This window comes from Neolamprologus multifasciatus, chromosome 3, assembly GCF_963576455.1.
Source record: "Neolamprologus multifasciatus chromosome 3, fNeoMul1.2, whole genome shotgun sequence".
Lineage (NCBI taxonomy): Eukaryota > Metazoa > Chordata > Actinopteri > Cichliformes > Cichlidae > Neolamprologus > Neolamprologus multifasciatus.
The window spans coordinates 31,228,362-31,243,698 of record NC_140441.1 but is presented as its reverse complement, the minus strand read 5'-3'; the positions used below and the strand labels follow the sequence as shown (position 1 = coordinate 31,243,698).

Below are 15,337 nucleotides of genomic sequence, written 5' to 3'. Positions count from 1 at the left end.
CCACAAGCCAGCAAAGAAAGCTAAGCTATGCTGGACTTGGTTTGTAGTGCAGCCCTCAGGGTAGTGGAGCCAACTCTACATGTAGAGTGAAGATACTCTGTGAACATGAGGAAATAAGAAATTAAAAGCTGTGCTGACAGAATCAGGATCTGCCTGCATGAAACACTCAAGAACAGAATCTCTCACACAGATTTATTTATCTTTGTTTGCTGGTTACACTGATGTCCTGGATGTAAACATTACCTTATATGGCCATCTGTTAGATAGGTGTGTGCACACACTAGAGCAGTGCGTGGCAGCAAACACTGTCAGATTCAAATGACTCAGCACATAATGTTTTTCTTTCTTTTCTTTTTTTTAAAACTCTGGGTTCATTTACATGAGCATTTTAAGCTTTTTGATTTAAAGAATGCCAAGAAATAAAAGGTAAATCCACAGATTTCAGTTAAATAAAGTAACACACACTCAACACCTTTAATTTATCCTGACCAACTGCATTCACATGTCACCAAAGTTCCATTTTAATCCTAGTCAGTGTTTGTTATCAGACAGTGGACAGAAAATGATCATATCACAGTGATTCATGCAAACTCTGTGGCATTCATGAAGCTCCATCCTGATATTCAGATCCACACATACAAGAAAACCGGAAGAGCAGACTGCAGCTCTCCGTTTCTCAGAGAAGGTCACAGATTTGGAAGGTGTTGGCATTTTTTGAACAATTATTAATAAGCAAAAACTCCAAGTAAACCTTCTCTGATCCCACACACGCCACAGACATCATTCACATGACGGTGTGCACATTTGAGCAGCACAAGCCAACTAAAAATGACCACTAGCTAAAAAGATGTCCTGTAATTACTGTGATTGAGACCAGGCTTTTACTGCAGCTGACTGCAGAGGCAGCAAATATTTGAGCATTATTGATGTGAACTGAGACGTGATGCACTGACCAGAGCAGCAGTAAAGACGGTGGCTTAATTTAGCAGAATTGCAAATGAAGGGTTATGAAGGGTTTGCACTGTGCAAAGCAGCTGATGAGCCACATTTAACCCCACATCCACAGCCAGCTCAGGATCACCAAGTCATGCATTATGAATGTGTTTCATGCAGGGAGAAAATGCAAAGTCAAAACAGGAAAGCTTATGAAAACACTTCAACGCCAGCCACCAAGCTGAGTATTTCACAGACATCTATAGACATTTAATTTAATCTTAATCAACTAATTATTCTCCTTCAATCACTCGCTTATGCTGTCACACCAACTACAACAATCCTCCCACCACTCCCATCAGCTTCAACATCATCCACATCATTTCTGTCTGCGGCTGAAGCTCAGAGGACTCGTTCAGTGCAGCAGAGACAGTAAATCTTAGAGCTTCTTATCTTCTACTACCTCAGCTTATCAGCAAACCCACTCAGACAGTCCACTACATTAAATTCAACACATTACACAGTCATTACCCTGCATTTAGTAAGATATAAGCACAGAAATGAAACCTGGTTTTCCTCTCTTGCGTGTCAGTAGTAAGTAGTGCTAAAATGAATATCATTACACAGAGCGTCCACATGTGCACACACAGGCCTGTGATAGTCAAAGTGTCAGTGTGCTGACAGGTACAGGAGAATCTGTAGGTGGCACAAATCCTCTGAGGTAAAAGTTGTAGAACAGCTGATCAGCCCTGAAACAGCTGAATCACCAGAGCGAACACAATCTATTCCACCTTAAACGCATGAACGCTCTCAGTCACAGTCTATTCTTACCTGCATGCATGACTGAATAGTGATTTTACTTCATCGCCTGTTATTTGTGGAAGCTCTACTGAAACACATCAAACTGAGTTCACAAGCTTTTCAGAACACTTGACCTTTGACCTTGACTTTAAGGTTGTGGCCTGTGATATCAATTTAAAAATCCTGAGTTACGATGTTCTCGAGAACGTCAGTGAGGCCCAGCAGTGATAGTCTGGTCATAAAGTCTGGCCCACAGCAGGTTAAAGGCTGTTACACACCAGACGTGCAAAATTTGTGTCAACTTCTCATGTGTTAAAAATATTTTTCAGACTCATGAATTTTAATGCAGCCGTTCACACATCGTCTGATGTCACAGCACAACTTTGAGGCATTTACTTTTTCCTATAAAAGTTTTTTCATGATTTTCCTGTACAAATAAACAAATCTGACCAATCAGATCACTGCATTTAGCTAAAAGTGTGCTCAAAGCTCAAAACACACCAGTGTTGAAAACACAACTATAGACACACTCTCTGAAATGATTCCTCTGCCTCTTCAGATCTGATCCCATCTCTGCTAACAAAAGCTCCACCGGCTCCACTGACATCCTGAAACATGTACGAAAGCTTCAAGTCCTGGATCAAACCATGAAATTCTCTCAGTTCCTGAGAATCAGATGAACCCAGAATCTCAGTTTCCTCCTTTTCCTGTTTAGAAACATCAGCTCATCATCACTGGATGTCGACTACATTTTTTTCACAGTGTTTTTTATGAGCACATATTGAGGACAAAGTCATGGCTGGAGGCTCTATGAAGGCTGATCTAACATCATCATTACAGTCTTTTTTATTTATTTTACCAGGTCATGAACACAACACTCTACTTTGCTTTTTAAATGGAGTAAATAAAGTTTGTTATGAGTTAAAATATACACACAGTGGACAAACTCCTCACTGTCAAAGTCTGAACCCTAACAGTGACCACTGACCTCAGAAAGTGAGAGGAGGGACTCCAATCATCCAGCTGGTTGCCATGGTGACCAAATCATGGAGCCAGAAGTCACTGAAGCACAAGGAGGAGGTCAGGACTCAGAGTGAAGCTCCTGCAGCAAACAAACATGTGAATGTAAAGCGTTTGATGGTTTACAGAGTAAAACACAAACAGGACCTGATGCTGTGAAAACTACACCAATGAAACACGCGTCTGTTTCTCAGCAGCCAAACACACCTGATCATCCACACCATCCTCAGCCTCCACCTCTGCTGCTGCTCCACCCACACAGCCGAAGATGAAGATGAGCAGCATCATGTCAGCTGAATACAGCACCTGCAGAGAGGGAGCAGCAGAGTTATGATGAGTCTTAACAAGCCTCCTGACAGCCTTCATATTAACCAAGAGTTTGACTGTTGTCATCATCATCTGGAGTTAGAGCTGGATTCAGTGCACTGAGCTCCAGGAGGACTTTAACTTGGACCATGTGATCAGCTGACCTGAGGTTTCTTTCTGATACACCCTGTACAACATATCAGACAGTAAAAGGATATCAGACTGGTGTTTTTTACACAACACTTTCATTTAGACGCGGAGACTAGAAAGTGATCTGCTCTGTAACCTCCTGAGCCTCAGCCAACAACACATTAGCACATGTAACAGGAGCTGCTTTAGTTTTGTAACTACTTTCACACACAAACAGTTACAGTAGGGATTATGTGAAGTTGTTGACCAGTAGTACTGAAGAGAATCACCCTGTTAATTTAAACATAAAGCAGTTAGCTCCAAATTAGCTCCAAAGCAGCACTTGTTTACTCAGCGCTCCCACACAGCCTTCAATAAATGTTAAGACTTGAATCGTTTTGATTTCCACTCCTGAGGGGAAATGAATGGCTGTGGTTTACACTGCTGTCAAGTAACGTGCTCTGCTTTGTGCTGAGAATATACTGTTGCTTTTACAAGCCACACAGTCTCAGAGCAGTGAGCATGAACCAACAGATGGGGCCCAGCAGGAGAACAATGAGTTAAAATTTAAATAATCTGAATCACAGTTTTACAAACTCTGTGTTTTAAAATCTAAATGCAGTGATTTGGAAATCTCATAAAGTCACAACACAGAGACGGACTCATCTTGGACTCTCTGCTCCCGTGCAGTAAGTACAGTTAATAAATGTCAGGGAGTCTGTCTGCCTGCTGAGGCTCAGTGCCCTCATGCAGAACTGAGCTCCTGAGACCGAGGTCAGTCATTTCTCCAAGTGTGACTCAGCCTGTCAACAAGGTGCAGCCAGTCCACAGCTCTCAGTGGGAAACGCTGTGCTGATGGACGTTAATGTTGCCGATCAGCAAAGATCAAAGTCTAGAGTCAGGAATCACCAGACAGCACACGATAGGATCCTATCACCATACTTCACTCATGATATTATATTGTTGCATTTTTGAAACATTTTGTCACATACTGAGTATTGCAAAAACAACAACTGTGATTTATCACTTTGTTTCTGCAAATTATGTCCTCAAAGTTAAACTTTGTCAACATCAGTTTCATCCAGTCAGATCAACTATTTTTTGCACCAAAATGAGACGATCAAACACACCAACACCGTCAACAAATCCTGACATAATTGTTGCCACGAGACAGTCAATATGATATCAGTCTGTGATTATTGTAGGTCTTTACTCTGCAATATAAAGTGCCTTGAAGCAGCTGTTGTTGTGATTTGTTATGAATTAGGAGGCAGGTTTATCAAACTGAGGGTGTCCAGTGCTCCATGGCACTTGTGTTGAGATGATTTAATGTGAGTTTACTCGGCTAACGTGCCTCATGATGGCCGTGCATGAGACGGGCCGTAATATAAAATATTGATATTTTCATATCATCACGCAAAATATCAAGATACTATCAATTTACCCCCCCCCCCCCGCCCCCCCAACTTATTGGCAATAACTCTAATTTCAAACAAAGACGTTTTGTTTGTTTGTTGGTGTGCATTTGTGCTGAACTGTGCTGTTACAGAGTAGTTAAACATTTCACACTGACAGAGAGTTGCAGTGATTTAACCCACTTGAGACCAAAGTGGGCTGTATGTGGTCCTCTCTGCTCTACAGTTTCCCCTCAGCAGGCTTTAACAGACCAATAAATAACTGTGTAAACAGCTGGTGTTGTGGTTAATGTGGTACTTAACCATGAATTAAACTACTTAGAGAAATAAAAACACTTTACTCAATGGCACCACCCTCCTTTCTCTCTCACACACACACACTGGAGAATGTGTTTGAGTGGGGTCTCAATTACAGTCAGCTAGAGTTTTGGCAAATGTCACTTTAAACACCAAAGCGGTGAGCATCACAGGCGCTGTGAAATTGAAACCAGCAGTGGCTTTCTACCTTTTCTAGTTTTGAATCAACCACAATTTATCCAACTGTAGGTGATGATGTAACATTTCTGCTCTCACAGGATTGCAATCGACACCTGCAAGACAACATCTGGTCACCTGATCGCCTCTCACTGGAAGGCAGGAGCAGATTATCAGGACCAGCTGATTTAATGCAAAGATAAAGGACGTTAAAAGTCTGAGTGTGACAACAAGAAGGAAGAAGAAAGTACACCAGCTGCACTGAAACAGATTCACTCTTCAACATAAACCTTAAAGGTATTCTCCCACATACACAGTACACAATTCAAAGTAAAATCACACAGTCCAAGGAGCCTGTGCACAACTGGAAACTGTCAACCGCACACATTCAACTACACACAATGAAGAAAACAGCCTTGTTCAACAATAAGACAGAAACCACACAGTGATGACAAATGTGACTAAAACAAGTTAAAGTCTCATTTAATTCATCTAGAGATTATTTCCCTGGGTCTGTGTGGTTGCTGTCAAAGCTCCACCTGCTTTATATTGAATCTGACTGTATCGTCTGTCCTCCACCAAACCACACAGGCCATCATCCTTCCAGCTCTGCTCACCTCCCACTGTCCAGCCCCTTCAGCCCTCTCTGAAGGTGAATCCTGGCTGACCTAATGTCTCTCCACCAGCATCAGAGCATCCATCATGGTTGCTGTAACAGAGAACAAACACAAACCACTTTGTCAAATACAGAGAAACACCTGCAGGCCGACCAACACAGACAACCACACACATTTAAAGCAGGGTGTTTGGGTCTGAGTAGGACTATGGTAAGTCTCACCACAGTGAAACAGACTGACAACTTTCAAGGAGCTTATTATGAAAACTCAAACCACTAACATACCACAGTCACTTTCTATGAAGAGTGAGTGCAGGATCCCTGTGGCTTCCTTGTGACAGCAACATGAGACTGTAGCAGTGAGGCTAACTCTAACATTAGGGGGAAACCAAAGCTTAGACTGTAAGTGTGCCTTTTGTTTCCTCAGCTCAGACAGCTGCCTGCTGGAGGCTTGTGTTCACCATCAGACATATCTGATTAAAAAGGAGGCTGATAATTAAGTGCTCTTCATTTCAACATGAGACACGTGGGGCGTAGAAACTTTAGTGTTTCCGAGTTTTCAGCAGAGTGGTGTGCACCACAATATTGAGTCCCTCCCTATGTTTAAAGCCAAAAAAGCAGAGAAAAAAAATGAAGGATGGAAATAATGATGTGGACAGTTACAGCATTAAAAATGTAAATAGTGTAGACTTCAGAACAGTTGAGGGCAAAGCAGTATATAAAGCAATAAATATTAACTACCTCTGCAAATATTAAGGGCCAAATTCAATTGGCCCCAAACACCCCCGCCCCTTAATTTCTGCCACTGAAGAAGAGTGTCCACACCAGTCTGTCTGTACATGTGCCGCCCTGTTTTTCAGCAGAGTCGTCTAAACTGAAAACTCTCATACTGTATGGCCACAAGTTTACATCATGGTGCTGATCCAGAATCCTCCCTTTATTATTTATTGTTACTGCTATAATAATAAAGTAATTAAAATGAAAAACAAGGTAATGCATATCAAATAATGTATTTGTGATGATTCACTTTGACTATTCACTCTGTGCAGGCAGAAAGCTTATTAAATGTTTAAACTTTAGACATACAATCATTTTGCTCTTGTAAAATCAGCATTTTGTCACATTTGAAATATAAATCTAATATAATCTGTTTTTTTACTATCATAATTAAACAGGACCCGGTGTTCACAGGCACGTCAGCGCGCTCTGCTCCATCATTCACATGGATGCGAGTGATGAAAGTCGGATCCTTTCATTTAGCAAAATTGTGATTAATACTCAAATGTTATTGTTGACGGGCACAGGCATAAAACAAAAAAAAGAAAGAAAGAAAACTTCAAGAAAATGGCACTTTGGGCACGCGGCTGCTACACAGCCCTCTCCTCTTAAAGTGGGGCAGGCGTAGAGTCAAATGACTCTAATAGGGAGTGTCAAAGACCGTACGAGGGGCGGTGTAGGTGTGGGGGACTCTTGAAGCACTTGTCTTTTTGCCCGGCGTTCAGTGTGAAGCAGAGATGTTAACCCTGCTGCTCGTCGTCACTGTATCTATCTGTTTGTGTGCAGATGTCCAGCCTGTTTTAGGAAACTCCTTCACGTTTCCACAAAACTGTAAGAACGACGAAGACGGAAAACTGCTCCGGGCTGAGTCCCATGGAGAGGTGGAGGTGGCCGTCCACCAGCGCGGTGTGTGGACACCCGCCCGGGGCTACCGAAACCGGGTCCTTCAAAGCTCTTCCTGGATGCGCATATTTTACAACGACAGTGGTTTTGTGCTAAGATGCGGTAGCCGAGAGATGCGCATCCAGGTTAAAGTTCAGGTTCCCTTTAATGTCGCAGTGAAAGAGGGAGAAAATGCGACACTGCCGTGCCGTATTCCCTTGACTACCGCCAACAAGTGTGTCTTGTGTAAAATAATTTTATTATTAACATGTCCAGAAATCGGATCGGTTTTCTGCCGCCCATTTGTCAGTAAAGTGGAGAAGATTTGAAGTTAGTTGGCGGTAGTTAAAGGAATATGGCAAGGCCCAACGCAGATGCGGGACCTTCCTGCTCTCTCGCTCATCAGTTGCTGCCAGGGTTTAAATATATTTCTGGTATCTGCATATTTTAAGCCTCAAAAAATATCTCTGAATGTGTTTGAGGATGCAGGAAAGGAAATTCATATTAATATGCATTTTATTTCGTTCGTTTAATCTTCAAGCATTTCTGAAAAATTCTGTTAATCCTTTTATTTTACATTTTATCCAACTGCATATGTATTTATACAGAGTTCGTAACTAATTAAACTATTTAATGGGTGTCTGAGTAATGAATAATAATGAATAATTACTTATTAGTTATAATAATTCATGATAAATATTCTTCAGTCTACCTGCAGTCCTTCTGTTAACACTATCATGTAGTCCCGCAGTGCTCCATCATGGAGCCTCCCTACAAATAAGAATTCAACACGAAAAACGAAATCACATCAAACGTTTTTTAAATTAAAAAAAAATAATTTGAATTATTTTTTTATCTGGGACACATTTGAGTTAATGTTATTATCTAAAGTTTCAAAGATCACAGTGAGCATTAATATCGCCCAATTCAGGTACAAGTTATGTTCGTGTTGCAGCTTCTTGTTTGAGGCCTGCGTGTGGCCCACGGTAGAAACCTCGGCCTCCTTTCCTCTCTGCAGGAAATCCAATCACTGCTGCAGCTCGAAATAAGTTCATGTAATACAAAATTCTACCCTTACGCATATATACTGTACTTCAGTTCCGGTATCTAAAATTTGATTTTATTTGATTCCCCACATTTTAACACAAGTATCTGTATTGTGTTTAACACATTTGAAGGGAGGTATTATTTTACGTCACTGCGCGCATTCAAACATTAGTATATCATATATTAGTATTCATTTTAGAGCCACGTTAAGAAAAAAATCATTAATCATTGTGAGAATAAAGTAGAAATTGTATTTAATTTTTTTTTAAAATGGAAATGTGCAGATTACCGTTATTGTTTCCAGACAAACTGCCACAGCTCCTATAAAATCCTTGAGCGGATGACTGAACAAACTGATCAGCTGTCTCATGATACATCCTCTTTACTGCACGAGGGTGTAACCATCCGTAACCTCGCATCTGTCCATTACCAGCCCTTTCATTTCGTACAAATCCACTGTTCACGTTTGTGTTTTTCCGTCTGACCAGCTTTCTGCATCATCTTCATTAGGGCCTTATATTTATTACCTAAACGACAAATCACTTCCTTCCTTGTTACTAAAACAGATTCTGAATTTCACAAACTCGGAGGGAACAGCAACAACAACTAATCTCCAGATTTCGACTTTAATCTCAAAATGATCAGTGATATATGCGTTCTTCGGCGATCGTGGCTCAAGAGTTGGGAGTTCGCCTTGTAATCGGAAAGTTGCCGGTTCGAGCCCCGGCTCGGACAATCTCAGTCGTTGTGTCCTTGGGCAAGACACTTCACCCAGTGCCTACTGGTGGTGGTCAGAGGGCCCGGTGGCGCCAGTGTCCGGCAGCCTCGCCTCTGTTAGTGTGCCCCAGGGTGGCTGTGGCTACAATGTAGCTGCCATCACCAGTGTGTGAATGTGTAAAGCGCTTTGGGGTACTTAGGGACTAAAGCGCTATACAAATACAGGCCATTTACCATTTTTACTATTATAATGTTTCGTGGCATTAAACCGGGTTGAGTCTAACAGAGGAAATAAAAACACAGAAAAGACAATCCACACAGGAGCTTTTCCAACACATTTCCACGAGTCGTGGCCTCGGTACTTTATAGCATTTAGCAGCGCTACAGAAAAGGAGCGAGCATAAAGGGAGTAACTCTTTCTAAGGGACAGCTCATTTTAAATGAGAAGTTTCCATCAGCTCAACAAACACCGACAAATTGAGAAAAGAGTGCGAGAGAACTTCACTCAGACTGAGAAAGACAAGGACAGGAGAACAGAGGTTATTTAGATGAGCACGCTCAGGAGTATTTGATTAACTAGAAATTTAAAGCTTCCATACTAATCCTCATTTTATTTAAATTCAGATACTGGGTCGATATGATGTGAAGTTGTGTTTTTTTATATCGCCAAACATTTTCAAAACAAACTGAGGTATGTATACTTTGTTATTCAAATACAAGCAGTTACAGGTTAGTCTGGCAAACTGTGGTGAATTTACAGTAAAACACAGTTTTACACTGTTGCACAGTGGAGATGCTGCCCATGGTCAGTGATGAGGCTTAAATTAATTCAACCTTTATACAGACTGAAGTTTCTGGTATAAAGACGGTGTGAACAGTATACAGTCAGCACCTACAAAACCTCACTTTAACTCTTCACTTTACTCACTTTACTGTTTGCAGAGGCAAAGTAAAATATATATTTCAAAGTTTTTTTTAAATTATTATTATTATTATTATTATTATTATTATTATTATAGAGAACAATGTTTCCACAAAAAAGGTGGTAGAAATGTCTGTCAAGAACTATTTTTTACATTCTTGCTTTCAGTACATTTCAGAGCCTACACTTTTTCACTTTTACTTGAGTAAACAAGGTGAATCCTTTCAAGCACTTCAACCTTTATTTCAACTTAAGCTCCATTCAACTTAATGGAGCTTGAACTAAACATCTGACAAGGACAGAGAGGCAGTAGGACTGTACAAGAAAAAAAAAGTGGCCCCAACAACCCAGAACAATGAATGAATCTGATACTTTAATAAATTACTGTCAACAGCTTCTTGACATTTTCATGTTTCCTCATTTCTGCTGCCCAGAATGATCTTCCCCTCTGTTATAACAAGTTTACAACAATCAGCCAACAACAAAACAAAGTCTGTAGAAGTGTCAGCAAATGATTACAGGCCTGTTGCTCTCACATCTGTAATATTTAAATGCTTTGAAAAACTGGTCCTTGGTCACCTCACATCATCTCTCCACATATTATTATGCATACAGGACAAAAGGATCTATGGAAGACGCACTCAACTCAGCTCTTCACGCATGCTCACCTAGAAGAAGGGGTCTGTGGTTTACAGCTCAGCTTTCAACTCTATCATTTCAGTCAGTTGTGTCAGTGAACACTAGACTTTCTCAGTAACTGCCCACAAATGGAATACAGCATATTCACAATATGAGAAAAAGTCAGAATTCTGTCTTTAATTTCATAATTATTGAAAAAAAAATCCAAAAAACCTCCCCTGATCCTCTTCTCTAACCACTGAGTAGTTCTGTGTAGATATATAATCAGACTGCAGTTTTAGATAAAATGCACTAATATTCCATTCTCCTCTAGAGGAACTGCATTTTGCAAACCTTATTATAAAAAGCAAAAGAAATTATCAATAAACGGAAACAAATTGGGCCTGAAGTAGCAAAGCCCTCCACTATTTTCAATCCCCTCTGCAGAACCTCATCAAGTCAGGAGAAAGGTGTGGCTTGGGCTGGCCCGATATCCTCCTAATTCTTATTCATCAGCGGGGCGGGCTTTGAATTGCAAATAACTGCGAGCGGGCGCACTCAAATATGAACTGTTTTTTTTGTGTGTTTGTTTTTTTCGGTACAAAAATGTGGACTCCAGCTCAAAGCTTAAAAAAGGGACCCACGTACCGTGCGGTGTCTCACTAACGAGACACCAAGCTCCCCATTTTGGTCACGCTCAGCTGCTCTTTCACGAAACACAGCTCCATCTAAATCGTGTGTTTAATAGTCTCATCTACGCTAAATAAACCAAGCGGGGATCCTCTCCACCTGAAGGAGTGTCACAGTAAACGAAAGGGACTTACTCCGAGTGCAGACCTCGCCGCGAAGGTCACCGCGATCACACAAAACCTGCAAAACAAAAATAATTATTCGAGCTGTTTCTCTCCGAACTTATTAGTCGACAGGTACAGCAGCGACAGAGGCAGCCTGCAAAGCCGAAAACTAACTTTGCAGAAATAAGTTTACAGAGCCGTTTTAAAAAGAAATCAAAAAATAAATCCTTACGGGACTTTCATATTGATCCGACTGGCGGAAGGCGGGGACCACAGGTAGAGCTCGATCCCCTTATCTTCACCAGAAAGGCACCGCTTCAAACGCGCTCATCGACGGCTCCAAAACCCCCCTGTCATCTACCCCCCCCCCCCCCCCCCAAAAAAAAAAAACAAAAAAAAAAAAACTAAAAGAAAACCTCTTATCACCAAAACAAATCCTCACAACTGCTATCCATTATGCAGACCACTGTGTAAGAGATGGACCAGTAGGAAGAACTGGTAGTGGAAATAAATCAGGATGGGTGCAAGAAACAGATTTCCTCATCTTTCTGAAGCAGTTTGCAAACCACACCAAGGTAAGCCATGATAAAAAGTAATGGAATTGCGATGCTGGTGCACAACTACATTAATTTCAGCTTCATTGTTATGTTCAAAAGTTGGTGCAAGAGTTGTAGGTTATAATGCCCACTGAGCCAATGAGGCCAAACTCAAGGAAGACCAACCAAAATTAATGAAATATTCAGTTGCAGAAAATTCCATAATTTGTCTTTTTTGGGGGGTTGACATATGTTCAAAAGCTAGATTTCTGCATTCTGTCACACACACACACACACACACACACACACACACACACACACACACACACACACACACACACACACACACACACACACACACAGCTGCATAAATGGCTGTAAGTGCATTCGTGTGTTGAATAAAAAAGATTACATGTTAATGTTTTGTCAGTACCCTTATTTCATTGTTTTACATTTCACCCCAGGATATGTTACTGTAACGGCGGATATGTAAATCTAGCTCATATTCACGTAATATAACGTTTATGCTTTTATTTTGTAACTTCCTGTGTGACCGGAAGTGAATAATGTAACTGTAACCAACTTGATGTACAAAAAAGACGGAAGAAAACGGTAAACTAATGCTAACGGAGAAAAGGGAGAGAAAAACATGGTTAAATTGTACAAAAATGAATGGTTCTAGCTACAGTCGACAGGGGAACAAGGTTTGTAATGTATATGATTTAAGTTGAGCAATCTGAAATGCATAATATGTATTATATAGTTAATAGAAAACGGTTAGACCAGCGTAATGAGCGGTTAAGATGGTGTTACATGAATAATATGGTAATTGTTTTATTTGTTTGTCTAGCTCTTACGTTGGTTCGTTGTCTGATACACGGCAAGGAATAATAAAGGTCATTCAACAACCATCAGTTCTGGCCTTCTCGGTTCGACTGGATGCTACAGTTACAACTAACCCAGACTATGGGGTTAATTGTAACATTTCACTCTTTGTGTTTGAGACCATACCATGCAATGGGTAATTGTGCTGCAGAGAAAATAGCTGCACTATTTAATAGCCGAGACATGTAAATACTTTGCATTACATTTTGAATCCACTACCTTAAAAGAGCTCTAATTTACAGACAGAAATGTCAAAAATGTTACAATTATCCCCGGTCTCCCCTACAGGAAGGAAGTGTGCGAAAAAACCCAATCATTGCTCTGGACTACAAACATTCCATGTCTAAGGAGCAACGTGACTCTGCGAAAAACGCTGACACTGACCTAAAAAAAAGGAGATTAAGACAAAACCACAGGCAGACGGAGGGTTAGGGGCTGCTTGTTTCTGGCAGAACTTGGTGTGAAAATGTGATGGGAACATAGTCAGGCCTCTTGACAGCATCAAGTCTGGTTCATAGAAAATATACACAGATGTAGCATGTATAGTTTCACAGTTTTAACGTTCTCTGAAGACAAAATTGATTCATTGATTCACTCTGGTGGATCTAAAATGTTAGGTGAGTGTATTTTATATAAATAAAATATATTTTATATAATTAAAATTTAATTGAATATTTTAGCTTGGGCAGTGAATTATTATTTATATTAATGAATGTCTATACCAGGGGTCGGCAACCTGCGGCTCTGGAGCCGCATGCGGCTCTTTTGTCCTTATACTGCGGCTCCTGGTGGTTTGGGAAAATAAATTTGAAGTATTTAGCTGAAGTGTATTTTATTTGTGTTTAGTTCTTTTTATAACTTGTAGTTCTAAATTGGAAGATTATTGTGATTTTGAAATATAAAAATAAAATTACATCTTATTATTTTTTCACCGCTCAAAATAAGCGTCACACTCGCGGAAACGCCGTGCATTTATCGAGACTTTTGACCCCAGGTAGGCCAGCTATGGATCTTCGGATCCACATTATGTCAGCAGCTCCACCATGAACTATGTTAAAACAAACACCGCTCACGCCTCACAGATGACAGCTTAAAGTCCTGCGTAAAGATGAAAGCCCCGATTTGCAGATACCGTGCGCAGCGGTCAGGACCATAAGTCTTATTGTAAACATATCACGGCAGACCCGACGATGTTTCCATGAACATGCTTTTCAGCATCTCTTTACTGACCACTTTTCACACACGGTTGCTGTACGCATACAGCCGGCTGTAGCTTTTCAGCTCACAGCCCGACACATACCAGCACAACAGCAAAGAGAGCACAGACTTTAAGGCAGCGAGGCGTGATTGCGGGTGCAGCTTAGGTGCGTCCGCCTCCCAGCGGCGCTGCAGACCACGCCCCGCCACACACATTAACCAGGTAAAAAACATATTTAGGCGGAATTTTGCAAATATCTATTTTTCCTTTTTTAGCAACATAGTGCTTTTTTCCAATTACTTTTTAAAAGTCAGGTCAAGGCTCCAAAAGCCCAAAGGCGATATAAGGGTGGTAGCTCACAACAGTTTTTGTTTGCTGGATCATTTTAGTTCAGCTGGGTGTCTTTCCTTTTGTTATATTTCTTTAAGAGTTCAAAATGTGTTAATTACATAAATAAAATGTAATTTTCTCTGTAGCACTTCATGGATTTCATAAGCAACACACTTATTTGCTCTGTGGATTCTTTTAAAAACCAGTTAAAAACTTTTCTGTTCAAACAAGCCTTTTGTTGATCTACGTATTTTAGATTCTTTACATTATTTACATTTGATCTTTTACATTGTGTATAATGTCTATTGATTGTATTGTTTATTTTAATCTTTGTGTACAGCGCTTTGTGACTGCCTCTCTGTGAAAAACGCTTAATAAATAAACTTTACTTACTTACTTTAGTTGTTCACACAAAGCATAAAGGTAAAAAAAACAATATATGCAGTGTTATCTTCATTTTAGATTTCAAAAAGTATTTGCGGCTCCCAGTGTTTTCTTTTGCATGGAAACCGGGTCCAAGTGGCTCTTTGGGTGTTAAAGGTTGCAGACCCCTGGTCTATACCATCATAACGTCTGTTTTCAGCAGCACAAAAACTTTGCGTTAAAGCACAGGACAAACTTTGGAATGCTTGCTTTACTTCTCTGCAGCCACATAGGCCTACTTCTTTAATGCTATAAACACACATACCCTCATTCTTCACCATATGGGCACCTCATTTGCCCATGCTCTTTCACCACTCACCCACACATACACACAGTCAGAAACCCTTATAAAAACACAGAGTAAAGGTACATTTTTTATCCCTTAGTTTGGGTTGCATTTACATCTTATTTTTATTTAACTTTGACTGTACTTGAGATTATATATTTTTACATTAAAAAAAATTTGTTTGTTCATTTTAATATGGAATGTAAATACAGTCGAAGGGTTTACTTA

At 40.4% G+C, this 15,337-nt stretch overlaps 1 long non-coding RNA gene across 2 annotated transcripts in view; it reads right to left on the bottom strand.

The window, feature by feature from the left end:
- Positions 1–333: 333 nt before the first annotated feature.
- Positions 334–15,337, bottom strand: part of LOC146522550 (uncharacterized) — a 105,959-nt gene continuing 90,955 nt past the window's right edge. The window contains exons 1-5 of one of the 2 annotated variants that reach the window (XR_014870299.1): positions 11,684–11,805; positions 11,482–11,527; positions 5,696–5,787; positions 2,962–3,060; positions 334–2,836 (exon numbers count right to left, since the gene is read on the bottom strand). This is a non-coding gene — a long non-coding RNA (uncharacterized LOC146522550). Of the gene's footprint in view, positions 2,837–2,961; positions 3,061–5,695; positions 10,079–11,481; positions 11,528–11,683 lie in introns of those variants that run through there. The other variant, XR_014870297.1, reaches the window with a different exon arrangement.